This window comes from Schistocerca cancellata, chromosome 2 (assembly GCF_023864275.1).
Source record: "Schistocerca cancellata isolate TAMUIC-IGC-003103 chromosome 2, iqSchCanc2.1, whole genome shotgun sequence".
Taxonomy (NCBI): Eukaryota; Metazoa; Arthropoda; class Insecta; order Orthoptera; family Acrididae; genus Schistocerca; species Schistocerca cancellata.
In genome coordinates this window covers 916,776,651-916,799,654 of record NC_064627.1, presented here as the reverse complement: position 1 = coordinate 916,799,654, position 23,004 = coordinate 916,776,651, and the positions used below count along the sequence as shown (strand labels likewise).

General features: G+C 44.2%; 1 long non-coding RNA gene across 1 annotated transcript in view; it reads right to left on the bottom strand.

The window, feature by feature from the left end:
* LOC126162860 (uncharacterized) overlaps positions 1-22,752 on the bottom strand; it is a 360,676-nt gene extending 337,924 nt beyond the window's left edge. Inside the window, exon 1 of the long non-coding RNA XR_007535125.1 lies at positions 22,696-22,752. This is a non-coding gene — a long non-coding RNA (uncharacterized LOC126162860). The remainder of the gene's footprint in view (positions 1-22,695) is intronic.
* Positions 22,753-23,004: the final 252 nt, after the last annotated feature.

Below are 23,004 nucleotides of genomic sequence, written 5' to 3'. Positions count from 1 at the left end.
TATATATATATAGAGAGAGAGAGAGAGAGAGAGAGAGAGAGAGAGAGAGAGAGTGGTCCATTGATCGTGACTATGGGCAAACCAGATGGCGCTATGGTTGGCCCGCTAGATGGCGCTGCCATAGGTCAAACGGATATCAACTGCGTTTTTTTAAACAGGAACCCCAATTTTTATTACATATTCGTGTTGTACGTAAAGAAATATGAATGTTTTAGTTGGACCACTTTTTTCGCTTTGTGATAGATGGCGCTGTAATAGTCACAAACGTATAAGTACGTGGTATCACGTAACATTCCGCCAGTGCGGACGGTATTAGACTGTTATTTATTTACAGTGTTACATTTACACTTACACAAACATGATTTCGACTTCAGAGTGCCATTATCAAGCGTTTTAAGTGTTATAAATAGCCTAAGATGGCATACTGTCGTGTTAAAATACACTATTAGACACATTGTCTAAGAGTCGATATTTCTGGCAGAACCTACTGCTTTGTTTCATTACTGAATACACCTTCTTGACCATTCTATTAGTGACAGAGGACAGAGTGCTGAACAACATCACATCAGTATTTACTTCGTTAGAGACTTGTAATTATAGCTATTAGGAGTGGTATGTGGTGTGGTATGTTTTTAGGTTGGTTAGCCTCCAAGTATAAGTGGCAAGAGAAAGCCATTTAACGCCTTTTACCCCTGAGCAGCAAGTCAGGTGTTGAAATGTGGATGCCTGGACGCAAAATGGCTGGTCTATATTGATAAGCGTAGTCCACTTAATGGTGCATATACGACCATGCAGAAAACATCAGGTAGTAAATCAGTGGACGTGTCTGCAACAAGACTTTTCGATGCAGAGAAGATACAACTAACACAATGAATTGCATACAGATTAGGGTACCATTGATAACCTTATCTGCGCTTATACACTTCATAACCTGTATATCGGGCATCCATCCTCACTACGTAGCCTGCGCTTGCGTTCATGAAGATTGCTTTCAGAGCTATCCAAGCAAGGCTCAGGGCCGTCACTACCCTTCTTCCGCCTCAGCCCTTACTCGGTGGTGCATTTGTCGGCGAAAGGGGAAGGTCCCAAGTTCAATCCCGGTCCGGCACACAGTTTTCATCTTCAAGGAAATTCCAAATCAGTGTACACTCCGCTTCAGATTAAAAATTCATTCTCGATGTCAAGAAACTTGTCAAGATAACATTCAGAGACTTTTTGGTTCCATGTCACAGCGAAGGCAAATGTGTGGTCGTGCTCATACTTGTCACATCCCATTCTTATGTTGATGATGGATATCAGTTCAGAATGAGATAAATGTTTAATCATTAACACACATTACGTGTCGAACACCGTCACAAACTCGGTAAATAACGTAATGGTGCTTCATATGTAAAATTTTCCATTTCCATCACTCCGTTTATGGTTGACAGTACAGGGTGATTCAAAAAGAATACCACAACTTTAGGAATTTAAAACTCTGCAACGACAAAAGGCAGAGCTAAGCACTATCTGTCGGCGAATTAAGGGAGCTATAAAGTTTCATTTAGTTGCACATTTGTTCGCTTGAGGCGCTGTTGACTAGGCGTCAGCGTCAGTTGATGCTAAGATGGCGACCGCTCAACTGAAAGCTTTTTGTGTTATTGAGTACGGCAGAAGTGAATCGACGACAGTTGTTCAGCGTGCATTTCGAACGAAGTATGGTGTTAAACCTCCTGATAGGTGGTGTATTAAACGTTGGTATAAACAGTTTACAGAGAATGGGTGTTTGTGCAATGGGAAAAGTTCTGGACGGCCGAGAACGAGTGATGAAAATGTAGCACGCATCCAGCAAGCATTTGTTCGCAGCCCAGGAAAATCGACTCGCAGAGCTAGCAGAGAGCTGCAAATTCCACAATTAACTGTATGGAGAGTCCTACGAAAAAGTTAGTTATGAAATCTTATCGTCTGAAATTGGTTCAAGCACTGTCTGCAGCTGATAAGATTAAAAGAATCGATTTCTGTGATTTTATTCTTGCTCAAACGGAAACAGATGAATATTTCGTTTCAAAGATTGTGTTTAGTGATGAAGCAACTTTCCACACTAACGGGAAAGTCAACCGTCACAATGTCTGTATATGGGGCACTGAGAATCCGCGATGGATCGGCCGCCAGGCAGCCCGTGACAGAGCACTTCATCACTGGCCTCCAAGAAGCCCTGATCTTACCCCCTGCGATTTTTTCTTATGGGGGTATGTTAAGGATATGGTGTTTCGGCCACCTCTCCCAGCCACCATTGATGATTTGAAACGAGAAATAACAGCAGCTATCCAAACTGTTACGCCTGATATGCTACAGAGAGTGTGGAACGAGTTGGAGTATCGGGTTGATATTGCTCGAGTGTCTGGAGGGGGCCATACTGAACATCTCTGAACTTGTTTTTGAGTGAAAAAAACCTTTTTAAATACTCTTTGTAATGATGTATAACAGAAGATTATATTATGTTTCTTTCATTAAATACACATTTTTAAAGTTGTGGTATTCTTTTTGAATCACCCTGTATTACTCCCATACAGCTTGTTAGTAGACGTATTGCTTTGACATGTGCATGTATCAGGCATGTCAGCGTTATGTCTGGCAGAAGCGTCGCAGCTTATCCGGTATGTTATTGCTCTCTAGCCCTGAAAACCGCTGCTGTGAACAGACAAACACATCGTCCACCCAAAATATCCAGTTATGCCGTTAAACCCCTCCGCACATCTGTGTAGGTGTTTAGCAACTACAGCTTGTCACATGCCGTAATAGGGGACAGCCTTTGTCGTGTTATTCACCGCTACATCTGTTCCAAAAGCTCTGATGCGTGTTGTGTCATGTTAGATTAAGAGTACACGGCTTTTGCGTTAGTGCATGCACGAACATGACGCTGTATATGGTGGCATATTCTGTTCTTCATAACGGCGTCAAATCAAAGCTCACAATTATACGATACGTGATGCCCATACGTGCACTTTAACATTTAGTTTTTCTCGTCTGGTTTTCTAATCATTTATTTGTCATAGTTCGGAACATGTGCGTTACCCGACGGCGAGCAAGCTAGCTATGCGGGAAGCCACTACAATAGGCGCAGACGAAGTTTACTAATTCAAAGCATCACTCACTTTACTCCGCCTTGTCTGACTGTTCCCACTTCTTTCTTGCTACTGACGATGAAAAATCTTGAGGTTCGCAGCAGAAATGCATTTTTTGAGTCATCAGTTTTCTGACTGGTTTGATGCAGCCCGCCACGAATTCCTCTCCTGTGCCAACGTCTTCATCTCAGAGTAGCACTTGCAATCTACATCCTAAATTATTTGTTGGATGTATTCCAGTCTCTGTCTTTCTCTACAGTTTTTGCCGTCTACAGCTGCCTCTGGTACCATGGAAGTCATTTCCTGATGTCTTAGCAGACGTCCTATCATCCTGCCCCTTCCCTTGTCAGTGTTTGCGACATATTCCTTTCCTCTGCGATTCTGCGCAAAACCTCCTCATTCCTTATCTTACAAGTCCCCTAATTTTCAGCATTCGTCTGTAGCACCACGGCTCAAATACTTCGATTCTCTTCTGTTCCCGTTTTCCCACAGTCCATGTTTCACTAAGGTACAATGCTGTGCTCCAAACGTACATTCTTAGAAATGTCTTCCTCACATTAAGACCTATCTTTTATACTAGCAGACTTCTCTTGGCCAGGAATGCCCTTATAGCCAGTACTAATCTGCTTTTGATGCCCTGCTTACTCCATCCGTCATTGGTTATTTTGCTGCCTCCGTAGTAGAATTACTTAACTTCATCTGCTTTGTGATCATCAATCCTGATGTTAAGTTTCTAGCTGTTCTCATTTCTGCTACTTCTCATTACTTTCGTCTTTCTTCCATTTACTCTCAGTCCATATTCTGCACTCATTGGGCTGTTCAGTCCATTCAGGAGACCATGTAATTCTTCTTCACTTTCACTCGGGATAGCAATGTCATCGAATCGTATCATAGATATCCTTTCACCATGAATTTTAATTCCACTCCTCAACCTTTCTTCCATTTCAGAGTTAGCGGCAGAAAATCACTATGAACGTTAACTTTTAAGCAGCTAACTGCAATTAACTCTTCATTAAAATATCATGATGTAATGCTGTTCATTACACTGCTGGTGAACGTGTGACCTTCGTACACGAAGCATAGAACGACCTTCTAACAAACAAACAACATTCAGATATGATTTCTGAATGAGAAATCCGCTTCTTAATCTTTCTTTAGATACAGAGCTTAAATGGCGTTACTCCAATCTACTGCGGGTGCGTTAAAATGTTTTGCGCAGCCAAAAATATAGTATACTTCATGCAGATTTGATGTTTGTTGTTCGCTGCTTTCGTGGTTTTGCAATTTAACGTCCAGCAGTGCAAAACACCAATTCATCCAGTGTTAAGAATTGGTTTAATTTCCACTATTGCTAACTTCCATTGAACGTTCACAAGCGAGAGATTCGTAGACTCTTCCAGGGGATTTTAGAGCACAGGAAAACATGTTTGTTTTACAGAGAAATGACACCGTGAGTTCAGCTCGGTTTTCCCCAACGTACACGTACGTGGAGTGTAGTTCCTCATGTGCGTGTGGAGAGGACCGATGAGTAGTTGTCTCACTTCGGCTCGGCTCTTCCACATTATGCTACACTAACGTTTGTATCTGATAGCATTCTATCACGAGGCGTCGCATGGGTCCACGTACTAGTGATACTGTTTCCATGTGTACTAAAGCACTGCGCATGGCACTAAGCACTTCGCACCAACAACATCTGAGGTGGCGTTTTTCATTAGACCTTAGAGTATTAACAGCTTTCGGAGCATAATACGGAACATGCAACTAGTACTGTCTCCGACTGTGTCGGGTCAATACCTTTCTAACCAGGTCCACTAGTCGCATTGGTTCTATCGTATTCAGCCGAATTGGTCGTTTACAATGATTGTGCTTGTTATAAAAATTTGCGGCATTGGTGAGAAACGTTTGTTGCCTGAGTACATAGATTGGCAACGACACCCAAGCAGTGAAAGCTCAATGAAAATAAGAGTTCACCTACATTAGAATTCGCATGTTTTGGTTCAAATGGCTCTGAGCACTATGGGACTTAACATCTGAGGTCATCAGTCCCCTAGAACTTAGAACTACTTAAACCTAAGTAACCTAAAGACATCACACACATCCATGCCCGAGAAAGGATTTGAACCTGCGACCGTAGCGGTCGCGCGGTTCCATACTGAAGCGCCTAGAACCGCTCGGCCACACAGGCCCGCCGCAAGTCTTGACCGGGTCGCCAGGAGAGTGAACATTCGAATAAAACATGTGGTTATAAAAATTTTAATTTATTAAATAAACTTCATTAACTCTTTCAGCGGAGAATTATCCCACCATTCCATACGTCGGCACGTTTAATACGTTGTTGGTAGTAACATGCAGAAGCATCTCAAAGCTGTAGTAGAACTATACATGTGGTTTAAGGTTTGTGGACAGAATTGAATCCAACAACCTATAGGCGCTGCGCTTGCGTTCACACTTCGAACTTTTTCTTCTGCCGCTGGTTATCTTTGAACTGCGAGTTCGCCAAGTGATTTTATGTAGTACACTGTATGTATACAAAAATTTGGAGACAGTTGCGAGTATTTTGATGGTAATTTAATCTTTGTCGAAACTTAACATTGTCTGACAACGTCACGTGTGTCAACAGTTGGAGTTCCGCAAATTTTTACGAATATATTGACGTTGTCTGGTTGTAATTAAAAAATTGGACACACGCTTATAATGGCAATGCAGTGCTTCTTGAACATACTTCAAACATTTACTGCGAAATTTTGCAGCTGCTAGGTATCAGAGCAGCAAACCGACGCTGATGACCTCGATGTTGAGCGCCCATAACCCCCCCCCCCCCCCCCAGCAAACCGAACTGACGTTAGATTGGCTTTGGAAGACGTCATAATTTATTATCTGGGCTAGTGGACTTCTGAGGTAGAAAGGTAGAATTGCGTTATGTAGATTTAATGTGGGTGACTTGGAAGGGTCATGCATGAATGACAACATGAAAATAAATTCTGTCAGTTGAGTGTTGAAAATGTTGTCATTTCCGCTTTACTTCTCATTGATGACACACAACTTGGAACAGAAAACCCTGCAGCGATGATACTGATTAAGATAGACGAGCATTGTGATGGAATTACATTTTCCTGGAGACATATTGAGTCTCAACTTTTATCTTCGATAAGCAATGAAGCAATGAATTAAAATTTGTGCCACAGTGCAGTGGTGGTGTGGTGGATAGCATATATGCCTAGTAAGCAGCAGACACAGGTTCTAATCCTGGGCTTGGCACAAATTTTAATTCATTGCTTCAGCTTCTATCCTTAAATGATAATTGTTAGCAACAGATGTGGTCTACTCTATTCGTCAACACATTCGATTGATGAATGTTACAAACTCTAATAGCTACCACGTACCAACACCTATACCTCTCCAGTATTCATCTCAAGAGCAGCCAGCAAAGTCCCCGTTAAAAGTGAGTGCCACAAAGTCTCCTATAGAAGCGCATGAGCATCAAGGAGCGATGGCACGTAAGACCTTCCAAAGAAGCGCGTGATTATCACAGGACAGGCATCTTGCCCCGCTGCCTACTTATGCTATCATGTTTTATAGTGTCTTGTATTAAATTCTTGTTTCCATGCACCCGTTTGGTCTCGAACTTAAACCTCTGTTTCTCTTTTAACGTTAATTATTTCTGTTTTCTGATTCCCTATGACAGTGTTTGGCTCCCTTTCGTTCTCCACGCTGCTCGCAGAAGCCCGGCTGCACGAATGTCTTGGCCTACCGTTTAGTCAGTTTCCGAGAATCGGCGGTGTCTGTGATCTGGAAGTTTCACCCACTAGCCCCGTCCTGCATGTAGCGATCCAAAGGCACAAAATCGACATCCCTAGCATCATCTATTATATTTAGTAGCCGCGCAAGGGATTTGGTATCTTTACAGCAAAGGCGTCCAACCTGAGGGCTACAGCCGCATGCGGCCCAAAGCAAGCATTAAGGCGGCCCTCGAAGTTAGCATTTTCCACACGATAGGGAAAAAAAATCCGATTATCTAATGTTATGATAAATTGAACATTTTCAATCTGAAACTCCCGTCACACAATACTATTGTGTCATTGGTCCATCCTTTTCTTCTTACGACTATTGTTAGTGTTAGGTGTATTATGTGCGGCACATACAAGGTGATCAAAAAGTCAGTATAAATTTGAAAACTTAATAAACCACGGAATAATTTAGATAGAGAGGTAAAAATTGACACACATGCTTGGAATGACATGGGGTTTTATTAGAACAAAAAAAAGTTGACAAAATGTCCGACAGATGGCGCTGGACAGCAAAACTGCTACCGTGACGCGTGAGAGGTACGCCGATATGTTACAGAATCGCATCATCCCCAGCCTGGCTGATAAACACCTGCTGGAACGTACGATGTTTATGCAGAATGGCGCTCCACCCCATATTGCTAGACGCGTGAAAGATCTCTTGCGCGCGTCGTTTGGTGATGATCGTGTGCTCAGCCGCCACTTTCGTCATGCTTGGCCTCCCAGGTCCCCAGACCTCAGTCTGTGCGATTATTGGCTTTGGGGTAACCTGAAGTCGCAAGCGTATCGTTATCGACGGACATCTCTAGGGATGCTCAAAAACAACATCCGACGCAAATGCCTCACCATAACTCCGGACATGCTTTACAGTGCTGTTTACAACATTATTCCTCGACTACAGTTATTGTTGAGGAATGATGGTGGACATATTGTGCATTTTCTGTAAAGAACATCATCTTTGCTTTGTCTTACTTTGTTATGCTAATTGCTGCTATTCTGATCAGATGAAGCGCCATCTGTCGGAAATTTTTTTGAACTTTTGTATTTTTTTGGTTCTAATAAAACCCCATGTCATTCCAAGCATGTGTGTCAATATGTACCTCTCTATTTACATTATTCCGTGATTTATTCAGTTTTCAAATTTATACTGACTTTTTGATCACCCGGTACTTGTCTCCTCCCGATGCGGCGCAGGTATCTAAAAGGTTGGACGCCACTGCTTTACAGTGTCAGTAGATCTACTTATCTTGGGATTAGGGCGAATACGACAGTATTCGCCTGTTTTCGAGCGACCAATTAGCCTTGCGAGTGCGGTACCAGTGGAAGACCAGGCCGAAAGCACCCTGTGACCTCCGCCTCGGAGGGTCCAGTTACGTCACGGATCCTTCCCCTCGCGGGCAAAGTTCGCCCCGGCGCAGCTGCGAGCGGCGGGTGGGGAACAATTATCGGCTCATCGGCGTCGCGTCGGCCCATTGGGCAGGACGGGCCCCTGGGAGGCAGCCATCGACACCCCGGCCCGGCCTGGCAAACACCGGCATCTGGCGGCCCGTAGCCGGCCGCCGTCGCGACGCCCAGCAGATGCTGCTGCGCCCCCGGCCTCATAAATTATTGGCGCGTCGCGAGAGAGCCTCTCCGGTAAACAGTGGCGCCCGCCCCGGGACGTTTGCGCAGCCGGTAATCGCATCCCGGGTCGCTGGGGCGCAGTGGCGCGGACCACCCGCCACCCCGCCCCCGGGCGGTGTACTGCGTCCACGAGTGCCGCCTGAAGGCGTCGCCACGCGGGCTGTGCATTCGAATGTTGTGCGTCCAAGGTGCCGAGTTTCTGATCTCGTAGCGTCGAGAAATAACGCTGCCGAATCTCCGAACGTGCAGAGCAATATCAAGCGTGTCAGATATTCTGAACGAGTGTTTGAACGTAGACCAATGAATTAGAAGAACGCCACCTGTGTCAGATGACGCCATCTCTCTTCGGTACAGAATCTAAAGATGACCTTTTGTTTTCAATTGAAGCATATATACCGGGTGGTTATAATTAAACAAGAATCATGAAAGAAGGTTGTATACATGGAAGAACACTGGAGATACTAAAAGGTTTCAGATAGATTATATAATGGTATGACAGAGAATCAGGAACCAGGTTTTAAATTGTAAGACATTTCCAGGGGCAGATGTGGACTCTGACCACAATCTATTGGTTATGAACTGTAGATTAAAACTGAAGAAACTGCAAACAGGTGGGAATTTAAGGAGATGGGACCTGGATAAACTGAAAGAACCAGAGGTTGTACAGAGTTTCAGCGAGACCATAAGGGAACAATTGACAGGAATGGGGGAAAGAAATACAGTAGAAGAAGAATGGGTAGCTTTGAGGAATGAAATAGTGAAGGCAGCAGAGGACCAAGTAGGTAAAAAGACGAGGGCTAGTAGAAATCCTTGGGTAACAGAAGAGATACTGAATTTAATTGATGAATGGAGAAAATACAAAACTGCAGCCAGTAAAGCAGGCAAAATGATTACAAACGTCTCAAAAATGAGATCGACAGGAAGTGCAGAATGGCTAAGCAGGGATGGCTAGAGGACAAATGTAAGGATGTAGAGGCTTATCTCATGAGGGGTAAGATAGATACTGCCTACAGGAAAATTAAAGATATCTTTAGCGAAAAGAGAACCACTTGCATGAATATCAAGAGCTCAGATGGAAACCCAGTTCTAAGCAAAGAAGGGAAAGCAGAAAGGTGGAAGGAGTATACAGAGGGTCTATACAAGTGCGATGTTCTTGAGGACAATATTATAGAATTGGAAGAGGAGGTAGATGATGATGAAATGGGAGATATGATACAGCGTGAAGAGTTTGATAGAGCACTGAAAGACCTAAGTCGAAACAAGGCCCCGGGAGTAGACAACATTCCATTAGAACTACTGACAGCCTTGGGAGAGCCAGTCATGACAAAACTCTACCATCTGGTGAGCAAGATGTATGAGACAGGCGAAATTTCCTCAGACTTCAAGAAGAATATAATAAGTCCAATCTCAAAGATAGCAGGTGTTGACAGACGTGAAAATTACCGAACTATCACTTTAATAAATGGTTCAAATGGCTCTGAGCACTATGGGACTTAACTTTTGAGGTCATCAATCCCCTAGAACTTAGAACTACTTAAACCTAACTAACCTAAGGACATCACACACATCCATGCCCGAGGCAGGATTCGAACCTGCGACCGTAGTGGTCGCGCGGTTCCACACTGTAGCGCCTAGAACCGCTCGGCCACCCCGGCCGACTCACTTTAATAAGTCACAGCTGCAAAATACTAACGCGAATTCTTTACGGACGAATGGAAAAACTGGTAGAAATCGACCTCGGGGAAGATCAGTTTGGATTCCGTAGAAATATTGGAACACGTGAGGCAATACTGACCTTACGACTTATCTTAGAAGAAAGATTAAGGAAAGGCAAATCTACGTTTCTAGCATTTGTAGACTTAGAGAAAGCTTTTGACAATGTTGACTGGAATACTCTCTTTCAAATTCTGAAGGTTCAAAGGGTAAAATACAGGGAGCGAAAGGCTAATTACAATTTGTACAAAAACCAGATGGCAGTAATAAGAGTCGAGGGACATGAAAGGGAAGCAGTGGTTGGGAAGGGAGTGAGACAGGGATGTAGCCTCTCCCCGATGCTATTCAATCTGTATACTGATCAAGCAGTAAAGGAAACAAAAGAAAAATTCAGAGTATGAATTAAAATCCATGGAGAAGAAATAAAAACTTTGAGGTTCGCCGATGACTTTGTAATTCTGTCAGAGACAGCAAAGGACTTGAAAGAGCAGTTGAACGGAATGGACTGTGTCTTGAAAGGAGGATATAAGATGAACATCAACAAAAGCAAAACGGGGATAATCGAATGCAGTCGAATTAAGTCGGGTGACGCTGAGGGAATTAAATTAGGAAATGAGACACTTAAAATAGTAAAGGAGTTTTGCTATTTGGGGAGGAAAATAGCTGATGATGGTCGAAGTAGAGAAGATATAAAATGTAGACTGGCAATGGCAAGGAAAGCGTTTCTGAAGAAGAGAAATTTGTGAACATCGAGTATAGATTTAAGTATAAGGAAGTCGTTTCTGAAAGTATTTGTATGGAGTGTAGCCATGTATCGAAGTGAAACGTGGACGATAAATAGTTTGGACAAGAAGAGTATAGAAGCTTTCGAAATGTGGTGCTACAGAAGAATGCTGAAGATTACATGGGTAGATCACATAGCTAATGAGGAGGTATTGAATAGAATTGGGGAGAAGAGGAGTTTGAGGCTCAACCTGACAAGAAGAAGGGCGCGGTTGGTAGGACATGTTCTGAAAAATGGCTCTGAGCACTATGGGACTTAACATCTATGGTCATCAGTCCCCTAGAACTTAGAACTACTTAAACCTAACTAACCTAAGGACAGCACACAACACCCAGCCATCACGAGGCAGAGAAAATCCCTGACCCCGCCGGGAATCGAACCCGGGAACCCGGGCGTGGGAAGCGAGAACGCTACCGCACGACCACTAGATGCGGGCGAACACGGGAGCTCCTGCTTACATGGCAGACGCTCTATCCATCTGAGCCACCGCGGGCACCATGTTCTGAGGCATCAAGGGATCACAAATTTAGCATTTGAGGGCAGCGTGGAGGGTAAAAATCGTAGAGGGAGACCAAGAGATGAATACACTAAACAGATTCAGAAGGATGTAGGCTGCAGTAAGTATTGGGAGATGAAGAAGCTTGCACAGGATAGGGTAGCATGGAGAGCTGCATCAAACCAGTCTCAGGACTGAAGACCACAACAGTAACAACAGCGTCGAGAAATCACGCTGGTGAGTCTTCCCGAACGTGCAGAGCAATATCTAGCGTGTCAGATATTCTGAACGAGTGTTTGAACGTAGACCAATAAGATGGAAGATCGGCACCTATGTCAGATGACGCCATCTTCATTCGGTAAAGAATCTAAAGATGCCATTTTGTTTTCAATTGAAGCCCATAAACCGGGTGGTTATAATTAAATTTTCGCTTTTTAAAATTTCATAACACGGAAACTAATTACCATATGAGTACAAAACTTGGTAGCATTAATGTCCACAGTATGGGGTGCATGATTTCCATGCGTCACAGCGTCACCGACCAGTACCAACTATGGCCACCAGGTACCGTGATCAGTCATCGTTATTCATAGTCTCGGACACCTGACCAGTCGTAGTGCACTTGTTGACGTGTCGACATGAGCCTGGACGAAATGAGCACCGCATTATTGGTGAAGCTCTATTATCAAAAGAACAGTAATGACGCAGTTGCACTTAGAGAATATCGTCGGATGAAAGGATTGCGGAAGGGCCCTCTTTCTCCTCCCACTGTGCGGAGCATGATGAAGAAGTTCGAATGACTGGAGAACTGGGCCTTGCTCCGGGGAGAGATCGACGACCGGCTGCACCACAGGTGGTCGATGAAATCGCTGTTGCGATGGCAGACAACGCTGCACGCAATTCCCCGATCGTCAGTGCGCGTGCTGCGTCCCGACAGTTGAACATCCCGTGGTCCACTGTACGGAAAGTGCTTCAACCGTTGTCAAATGGTATCTGTACAAGATCCATATTGTACAGTACAGCGGAGAGTAGCGTGCTTTGTTATAGGATCATTTAGTAATCGCGAAAGCGTTACAAAGATGATAGATAAACTCCAGTGGAAGACTCTGCAAGAGAGACGCTCAGTAGCTCGGTACAGGCTTTTGTTGAAATTTCGAGAACATACCTTCACCGAGGAGTCAAGCAGTATATTGCTCCCTCCTACGTATGTCTCGCGAAGAGATCATGAGGATAAAATCAGAGAGATTAGTGCCCACACAGAGGCATACCGACAATCTTCCTTTCCACGAACAATACGAGACTGGAATAAAAGGGAGAACCGATAGAGATACTCAAAGTACCCTCCGCCACACACCGTCAGGTGGCTTGCGGAGTGTGGATGTAGATGTAGATGTAGCTTACACCACAGGACGCTCAACGACGTCTTGACTTCACACTCCTTTTTCTCGCAAAAATTGAAGCTGACGAGGGCTGGCCCTGGACCATCCTATGGACAGACGAAGCTCCTTTTTCTCTGACGGGTGAGGTGAGCACACAGAATTGTCGAGAGTGGGGATCTTCACCTCCAGCCACTGTGCATGAAGTTCCTCTGTATGGTGAATGTGTCACCGTATGGTGTGGCTTTACGGCTACGCTCATCATTGCCCCATTATTTTTTGAACAGTTTGGCGCTCAAGGACCAAAGGCATGCAGTGTAACTGGCCAGCGTTGCTGCGATATACTTCGCCAGCATGTCATTCCCGCCCTACAGGAGAGAGACGCATTGAACTCAACGGTTTCCATGCAAGATGAGGCCCCGCCGCAAATCTCTCGTGAAGTTCATCTGCTCCTCCGAAACACGTTTGGATACTTTCAAATTATCAGTCGATCCTTTCCAAATGCTTAGCTGGCACGATCATCGGATCTCACACCCTGTGAGTGGAGCTACCTGGAGGACAGGTTTCACGAGGGGAACATTCACACATGTACTGATCTGAAGTGTAGCATATCAAGAGAGGTAGCCAGCATACCTACGGACATGCTTCGTTCTACTGTGGAGAATGCAATTCTGCGCTTTCAGACTCTTCTGGACACCGATGGGCGCCATACTGAACCCCTTTTGTAGCAGTAACGGTACCGGTATGTGTTGTATGCTGTACCGTAACAGCACATTGAAAGTGTTGAAATCGAACTGATAGTGTATTATTTTTCTTCCCCATGTCCTTGACATTAAAGCTACCAAGTTTGGTACGCGTACGGTAATTGATTAGTTTCCCTGTTATAACGTGTTAACATCCTTTCATATGAGTCAGTTGCATAACGGTTCGAATTTACGGTTCCTGTTTTATGGTACATACGATAAGCTTGTTAATACGAAAATAGCGTATGGGGCCTGAAGATGGCAATATTGAGTTGCCCAGACTGGTAGCATTTGATATATAAAATAAAACAACTCAAAGTATACGGCTGTTGGTAAATGTTTTTAAATCGAGAAATACTTCTCGGTGTTGCTATTATTTTCTGTCAGTGTATTTTCGCTTTCAGAGGAGAAACATAGTGACTGAAATTTTGTGAAAAAAATCTGGTTCAAACGAAATATGCGTTGGATTTAATGATTAACAACCCAACTCACTTATTATATCCGTGGCACACTCTCTCACCTACTTCGCGATAATGCAAAATGAGCTTCTCTTCTGTGGACTTTTTCGTTGTCCTCTGTCAATCCTATCTCATGAGGATCACACCAGCACACAGCAATATTGCAGCAGATGACGGACAAACGTATCGCAGGGAGCTTCTTCAGTAGACCTGTCGTATCTTCTAGGTGTTCCACCAATAAACGCAATCGTCGGTTCACTTTCGCCAGAACATGCTGCATGTGATCGTTCCAATTTAAGTTGTCCGCAACAATCATCCTTAGGTGTCTTGTTGAACAGACAGTCTATAGATTTATGCCATTTATCATATAACCGAAATTTAATGGCTTTCTTTTAGAACTCATCTGGATGATCTCACACATTTCATTATTTGGATACAATTGTCTCTTTTCGTACCACTCAGATATCTTCCCTAAATCATTTTGCAATTGCTTTTGATCTTCTGATGACTTTAGTAGACGGTAAATCACACCATCATCTGAAAACAATCTAAGAGGGCTACTCAGATTGTGTCCTAAAGCTTTTATACAGATTACAAAAATCAGAGGGCCTTTAATACTTTATTGGAGAACAGCAAACATCAATTCTGGTTTACTTGATGACTTCCCGCCGACTGCTACGAACTGTGACCATGCTGGCCGAAAATCACGAATCCGGTCGCACATCTGAGATGACAGGCACGCAACTTGATTGAAACTTTCTTGTGAGGAATGTTGTCAGAAGCCTTCTGGAAGTGCAGAAATAAGGAATTAGTCCGAGATGCCCTATCGACATTGTCTTCACGATTAATAAGACTTGCTGGTGCAACAAAACTGACGCCACAGCAAGTGGCGTGACAGCTGATATGGTAGTGGCGCTGTGTGGTGCTGTTTCCAAAAGCTCCTTTCAAAATGGTAGTGGCACCGTTTCCAGTATGCCGTTAACTGACATTGGTGTCGTCATCAGGGTTATGGCATTAAGGCGTAGCCAGCCGGAGTGGCCGAGCGGTTCTAGGCGCTTCAGACTGGAACCGCGCGACCGCTACGGTCGCAGGTTCAAATCCTGCCTCGGGCATGGATGCGTGTGAAGTCCTTAGGTTAGTTAGGTTTAAGTAGTTCTAAGTTCTAGGGGACTGATGACCTTAGATGTTAAGTCCCATAGTGCTCAGAACCATTTGAACCATTACGGCGTATCTCAACTAGCAAATACATTCCGCAAGTAACTTCTGCAAGTTCTTGCTGAGGTGTTTAAAACAGACCACAAACTTGCGCAAGTCTACTTTAGCAAGTCAGCTGAACAAGTTAATTTCAGGAACTTACGTCAAAAACTTGCAGAAGTGTCTCCACTAGAGTCGTTTCATAAGATAGGCAACTGGAAGTTTACAGTGTCGTATTTAAAAACCAGAGCAGCCGCTACTGCCATTGCTTTATTATTATTATCGAATAAAAACCGCGATTAAAAACAAAGATAAAAAATGTTTGTGTGAACAAATGGATACACAGGCGTACGTATTTAAGTTATCAAGAAATACTGCTGAATAATCTAAAATAAGAGAACTTGGCTTTCTGAGAATGTATTATACAAGCTTAGAACACCTCTTGTCAAGGGTGCAATAAAATGTTCGAAAACAGAATACAAAAAATGCTGTAATCTGTATCACGAATAGATGGCCTTTTAATTTCTCTAGTATTTTTGAAATACTATTTATTACTTGTATTACAAATGTAATGCATTAATGCTTACCCTGACACTGAAAAAATTATCTATAATGGAACGACGTCTATATTGTCATTATACGAGGGTTGGAACTTTAATAATGGCAACTATTTATTTACAGCTCGTACAAAATAGATTCGTGTTTCAGAGTTTTACTGACCTTCAAAATAATCACCAGCATTGTGTATAACCCGTGGCCAGCCATGTGGAAGTCGCAGGATACTCTTAGCAGTGCCAGTTGCGTTGACAGTTCACTTTTGGAACACAACCTACGACCAGCTTAGAGAAAGAAGTGATGACACTTTCTGCAGGACCTGACCATCATTTTGCAGGACAATGCTCAAGCACGTACAGTGCAAGCTGTTACAGATTTGTTTGACTGATGAGGCTGCTAAGTGCTATACCACCTACTGCACTCCCCTGACTTAAGCCCTCGTAAGTTCAACTCGATTTCTAAACTGAAGGAAATACTTCACAGCATTTGCTTCAGAACTGCTACAAATTCGTCAGGCAATAGACCGCGCCGCTCGAACTGTCAACACAACTGGCACTGCTAAGAGTATCCTACGACTTCTACATCGCTGGGAACGGGTTATACACAATGCTGGTGACTACTTTGAAGGTCAGTAAAACTTTGAAACACGTATCTATTTTGTACGAGCTGTAAATAAATAGTTGCCACTATTAAAGTTCCAACCCTCGTAGTTCCCCTTCGGGTTAAACGAAATAATCGGTAAACTCTTTTCGCAATTCTCGGCTCATGGTGACCTATTATGTATATTTAGGGGTTCCGTTGATATCTTTTTTTCGGACCATCTCTCTTTGCTCCATTCTCTCTTACGACAATGACATTTTCGTATCGGTAATGAGCACATCAGACACCTGCAAATTTGAGAAAAACTTCTAGCGACTGATAAGTTCGGCAAGTAGCTGCAGCAAGACGCATTTAGCTGTCTCCACTAATTTCTGGAAGCTCCTTCTGGAAGTCAACTTGCTAGTAATGTTTCGACGACAAAGAACTTGCAGAAGAAATGACTTGTGGAAAACACTTGCTAGTGAACACATGCCTTTACAAGTGATTGTGATCCAATAAAAAAAAGTAAGTTCCAATTTGTGATTTAGAAGTGGATTTTGTGTAGAAATAACACGGGAACATCAGACACATTTATAAAGAAAGTAGCACTCGTAAAAATAGATCCATTTGTGAACCACTTTCGAAAATTGAAGCAAATTTCAAGTATTGGTTTAAGTTTGTTAAGAAATCAGATACTCACTTTAAAGATGCAACACTGGCTCGAGTGAAACTACAAATTGCACTTCGATATTTGATGTCGAGTGGATACGTCTCCGGAAGTACAGTTTCTAAGCTCTTGTCTTATGTACTGCCTAGGATACTCTTAAGACTCTTTTAAAAGCTAATATTTTCACTCTTGTATCACACATCCGTTAGTCAAATAAGACATCAGAGTTATTGGAAATATTTAATTATTCTGTACCGTATTTTGATGTTACGCTCTCTGAAAGTGCACTAAAAGAGGCTCTAATATAGTTGGTGACTGGATAGTCATGTTCCTTTATTAAAGCTGAAGTCAAGCTGAAACTATAATGTCACCGGAAGCCTTGCTACTTTCTTTCGGGAGTGGTGTTAAACTAACACGAAAGCGAAGTTACAGCGGATACGCATCGAAGTTCAATATAAAGATGGCTGTGAAATGAAGCTGTAGGGTAAGGAAAGTGGTTTCCCAAAGACAAAATGACTTTTTGTGGCATTGTTAAAAGTGACGTCAGTCCAGTGTCGCCACAGGAATTTGGGCGTTTCCACAGGGAACTTCGATGATGCCACTTGGTGGCGGCCGAGTGTTGTCACATTAGTTGCATGTGGAAACCCAGCTTTACCTGGGATTAGATCAGGCGTGATGATATATTAAGAGCAGAAGGACACAGCACAACAATTTAAAAATATCTATCACAGTCGTAATGACGAGTTGCCATGGTCACTCCAGATGATGATTGTCGCAAGTAGCGAGCAAGAAGATCATAAGCTATTTATCCGACTGTTCGGCAATTTCTTTATGAGCCTTCTGGTGCCTATGGTGTCCAGTTAAACCGCCTCAACATGGCACCTAAGTGGTAAGACCATGTGACATTGCCAGTCACGGTAACGCGTCTTGGCGCAGAAGACCTCGAGTCGCAGTGTGGCTGAACTCTTGTTGTAGAAGTTTCGAAGAAAGCGGCCGAATGCGCAGCGGGCTCCGCTTCTCAGAGCCAACGCGACTGTTCTCACACTGCCCAGTGACATTAAGGGGAGGTTTACTATCTTTTGGTTCAAAAAATCGTTTTTTATAAATTGCGTTTTTGGATCAATAAAAGTGTTAAAATCCACGCCTGAAACGGTTTTTCCGAAAACGGAACGGAAATGTTTGTTATTCGCGGTTGAACAAAAAAATGCACCTGCTTGAAATCGACCTTTTTCAGGTACCAGGTTTTTTTCTTTCGGAGGACGAGTTATTGTACCGGTGCTTGGGGGAAACACACAAAATTCAAATGAAAGTTTAAACGTGTGTGTTTGGAAGTTAGCCCCAAAGCATTTGCCTTCTGGTGCGAAGACTGTGGAAATTGCGACTTTCCTGGTTGTGAGCAGCTTCAACGAAGGGTATTCAGCAAGTCTGAGGACCATGACAATGATGGCCGTCACCCCGGGACTCTATTCGACGCAGTTCGCCAAGTATTCGGACGACCACCGGATTCAAGCGGCCGAAAACTGCTTGTCACCGGCCGTGCGAGCGGCTCTGGAGCAGCGCAGGATGGCCCAGATCGAGCAGAACGCCCTCTATGAGGAAGAGGAAGGACTAGTTTATGGACCCGAAATAGCAGATCGAACGTACGTTGTATAATATTGCATCTATATATAGTAAAACTTGATACGCGTTTATCTCGAAATGTCTTTTTTTTATCGCGCGGTATAGTAACTTCAGATCTACTAAACCGACTGGCATAATTCTTTGTTTCCGACGAAGCTAACTAAATTGTCTAGGAGCTATACCACTTTTATTCCGATCCATCAACTATAAATATTTTTACTTGGCCGACGAATTCGAAAAATCGATGAAATAACCCTATTTTTTTCAAATGGTCGCCATTTTGTTTCCTATGGTCCGAATAACTTAAGAGATGTATAGCTACTAAGGAATCTTATATACTTTGCTAACGTCAACTCAATTTTGATTTCAGATGAGCCGGCCGACCTGTGACATACCGCGCGTGGAGGTCTACATCAAAATTTTTGTTTCGTTCCGACGGCACTTCCCCCTTTGATCTTCGACATTTCCAGTCGAAAAAATTCCAGTTTGTTGAGGAAATATCAATAAACATTTTGACCAAATATGACATTGATATCTGTGACATATCCCGAGGAAAAAATTCTCACAGAACATGCTTTTTTCGGGCCAAAGATAGTCAACCCCCCCTTAATGTGAACAACTGCCAGAAGCCTGAATAACCACCTTCTGCAGCGAAGGTCGCCGCGAGAAGTGCAGGAAGAGAGTCAGTGCGGTTGTGGAAGGTACCTACAGAGATGTGGAGCCATTCCGCCTCCAGTGCCGCGCCTAGCTGCGCTACGTTTCTCCACTAAGGATTCATGGCGTGAGCAACTTCATCGAGGTGGTCCCACAGATTCTTGGTTGGGTTTAAATTCGGAGAGTGTGGCCGTCAGGTGCGTACGGTAAACCCATTGTGGTGCCCTTCAAACTGTTTACGTAAACTGGAAGCTGTATGACACTTTGCATGGTCCTCTTGGTAGATGCCATCGTGCCGAGGAAAAGCAGACAGCGTGAAGGAGTGGACATGGTCGCCAAGCATAGATGCATACTAGTGTTGATTCGTTGTGCTTTCCAGAAAGACAAGATCAACCAATAGACGCCATGCAAACATTCCCCAGACCATAACGCTCCCTCCCCCATTTACTTCCAGACGTTTCATGCCTCGCACGCTAACTGCTATCCGATGGAGCGTAAAACTTGAATCATCTGAAAAGGCCAACTATCGCCAGTCAGTGGACGTCCATTTGCGGTATTGCCGTACAATTTCCGGCCTTCGTCACCGATAAACAGCAGTCAGCATTAGTGCATGAACCAGGTGCCTACTAAGGAAGCACATACGCAGCAACATTCGTAGAGGAGACGCTGCTGGAAGGCTTTTCGTTAGTTTGGGTGGTCAGCCCCCTGTGCACCACAGTTGCTTCGGCGCCGGATTTCAGTTTGTGATGCATGGTATACTTTAACCACGGCGCCACGTGAACAGTTCTTCTAGAACATTTAGTTATTTCGAAAATGCTTCCACCATTGGCCCGAAAGCCAATGACTATAGGTTGCCTTCTCATAGGCAGAACCGCTTCTCTGGAGTCTCTCTGGTGTATTCATACACAAAGCACCGCTCGAACTTAGCCCCAAGAGCTTCTATTGAAAGAAAAACAGCCCTCGGTCACTATTTTTAACAAATTAACCTGGGTTCAACACCGCTAGGAGTGTCTTCCTCAGAATTTAAAACAAAGAATGGTCTATGTTCTATAACATGGTCACAGAATTATGACTAAAAATGTATGATAGGATGTAAGTACAGAATCATCGTGACAGACTGGCAGTACTTATACGTCATTTATAAAATAATAAATATGCCAAAAGGGCATTAGTCACAAAGATATTTAAGATAAAGAAAACTGTGATGGCGAGCCACTAAGAGCTGCTGTTACCTGCGTGGTGCAGGTTGCAAAACGGACTGAGCTGCCCGCGTTAAGAAATGCGGCCAGGTGAACATGGCACTGCAACGAGCGCGCCATCTAGTAGCCGTAGATACAATTAGGCTACTTCACATTGAAATATGGATAAACGTCCCATCGCTGAAATCTTGTACCCGCTGTACACTGTGAACTGGCGGTACACCTGTGGATTGCTCGATTACATAATACGCAGCGAGAAACTGAAGAATAAAAAATCTGGATATGTTGCAGAAACCCGCGCAAGCCCGTGACTGAGCTATTGATCTGACGGCAGGTACACTTCAGCATTTCTTCGCTGAGGCAGTCGGAGGGAGATGGAAGTAGGCCCATCGCCCTGGCTGCCTTTTACCCCTGGGGAAGACCCCAGTGCTCATTTGATTGCAGGATGAGTGGACCTGATGGCTTCGTGTAGGTAATGAAACGCGGAAAAATCTCCAACCCTATCTGAGATTTACCGCTTTACCGCCAGGGGTGTAGTCTGGTGACTTTCCCACTGTATTACCACGACCAAAAGGAACAAATGTGTAAAACTGGTCGCTTAAGGAGAAGCATATTCGGGGTCCAAAATAACTTTATATTTAGGAAACCAAGTACAGTCCTAAGTCGAGGCGTTTCTTACAAGTATATACAGTAAAGTAACAAAAGTCACGGAATACCTCCTAGTATCGTGTCGTACCTCCTTTTAACCGAACAAGGTGGCACAGTGGCTAGCACACTGGACTCGCATTCGGGAGGACGACGGTTCAAACCGCGTCCGGCCATCCTGATTTAGGTTTTCCGTTATTTATTTCCCTAAATCGCTTCAGGCAAATGCCGGGATGCTTCCTTTGAAAGGGCACGGCCGAATTCGATCCCCATCCTTTCCTAATCCGATGGGACCGATGACCTCGCTGTTTCGTCCCCTCCCCCAAACCATCCAAGCAGCCTCCTCTTGCCCAGGTTAGTGCAGCAACTCGACGTGGCATAGACTTAACCAGTCGTTGTAAGTCTCCTGCATAAATATTGAGCCATGCTGCCTCAATAGGCACCCACATTTGAGAAAGCGTTGCTGGTGCAGGACTTTGTGCAGGAACTGACCTCTCGATTTGGTCCCATAAATGTTCGATGGGATACATATCGGACGATCTGGGTGGCCAAACCATTCGCTTGAATTGTCCAGAATGTTCTTCAGACTAATCGCGAACAACTGCGCGCCAGTGAATGGCGCATCGTCATCCATAAAAGTTCCATAGTTGTTTGGGAAGATGCAATCCATCCTTGTCTGGGAACATGCAGTCCACGAATGGATGCAAATGGTCTCCAAGTAGCGGAATATCTAGAGGACGCAGTCGATTCCATGTAAACATAGCCTGTACCATTACCCAGATACCACCAGTTTCCACAGTGCCTGCTTTACAACTTACGTGCATGGCTTCGTGGGGTCTGAGCCCCACTCGAACCTTACGATCACCTCTCACAAACTGAAATCGGGACTCATCTGACTAGGCCACTGTTTCTAGGGTCCTATCGATATTGTCACAATCCCAGGAGAGGCGCTGCATGCGATGTCGTGCTGATAGCGAAGGCATTCGTTTCGGTCGTCTGTAGCCCATTAACAGCAAGTATCGCCACACTGTACTAACGGGTACGTTTGTCGTACGACTAACACTGATTTCTGTGTTTATTTCGCTTCTCTGTTAACTCTGACAACTCTGCATGAACGCCGCTGCTCGCGGTCGTTAAGTGAAGGCCATCGGTCACTGCGTTGTCCGTGGTATTCTCGGCACACTCTTAACGCTGTGGATCTCGGAATTTTGAATTCCCTAACGATTTCCGAAATGGAGTGTCCCATGCGTCTGCTCCAGCTACCACTCCGTGTACCGACTTGACTTTGTTAATCCCCGCCTTGCGGCCGTAATCACGTCGGAAACGCTTCTCGCATGAATCACTTGAGTACAAATGACAGCTCTGCAAATACAAACCCCTTTTATATTTTGTGTAGGCGATACTACCACTATATGTATATGTGACTATCAATGTGCGAAGACTTTTGTCACGTAGTGTATACTCGTGCAGTGTCAAATGTCTCGTTTTTGCGACACTTACCTGCCACATCAGTGACAGAGCCCCTGGGCGTCATCCCGGGAAGCCCCGCCAGGGTCTGGAACAAACAAAGGGCGAATGGTGTAGCAACAGCTTGCAGCACCTGATGGCGGGATGTGGCGGTGCGGCACGGCACTTCCCGCCGACGCCGCTATGAATAATGCAGCGCCAGGCTCGCATACGGCGCCGCGCCACACTGTAACCTGCTCGAACAAATCGCGGGTTCGCCGGCAATCACCTCTCTTTTGTAGCGCTCGTAGAGAAAGACTGAAGAGGTGCTCTCACAACGATTCAGTCTCCCCTCAGCTTGTT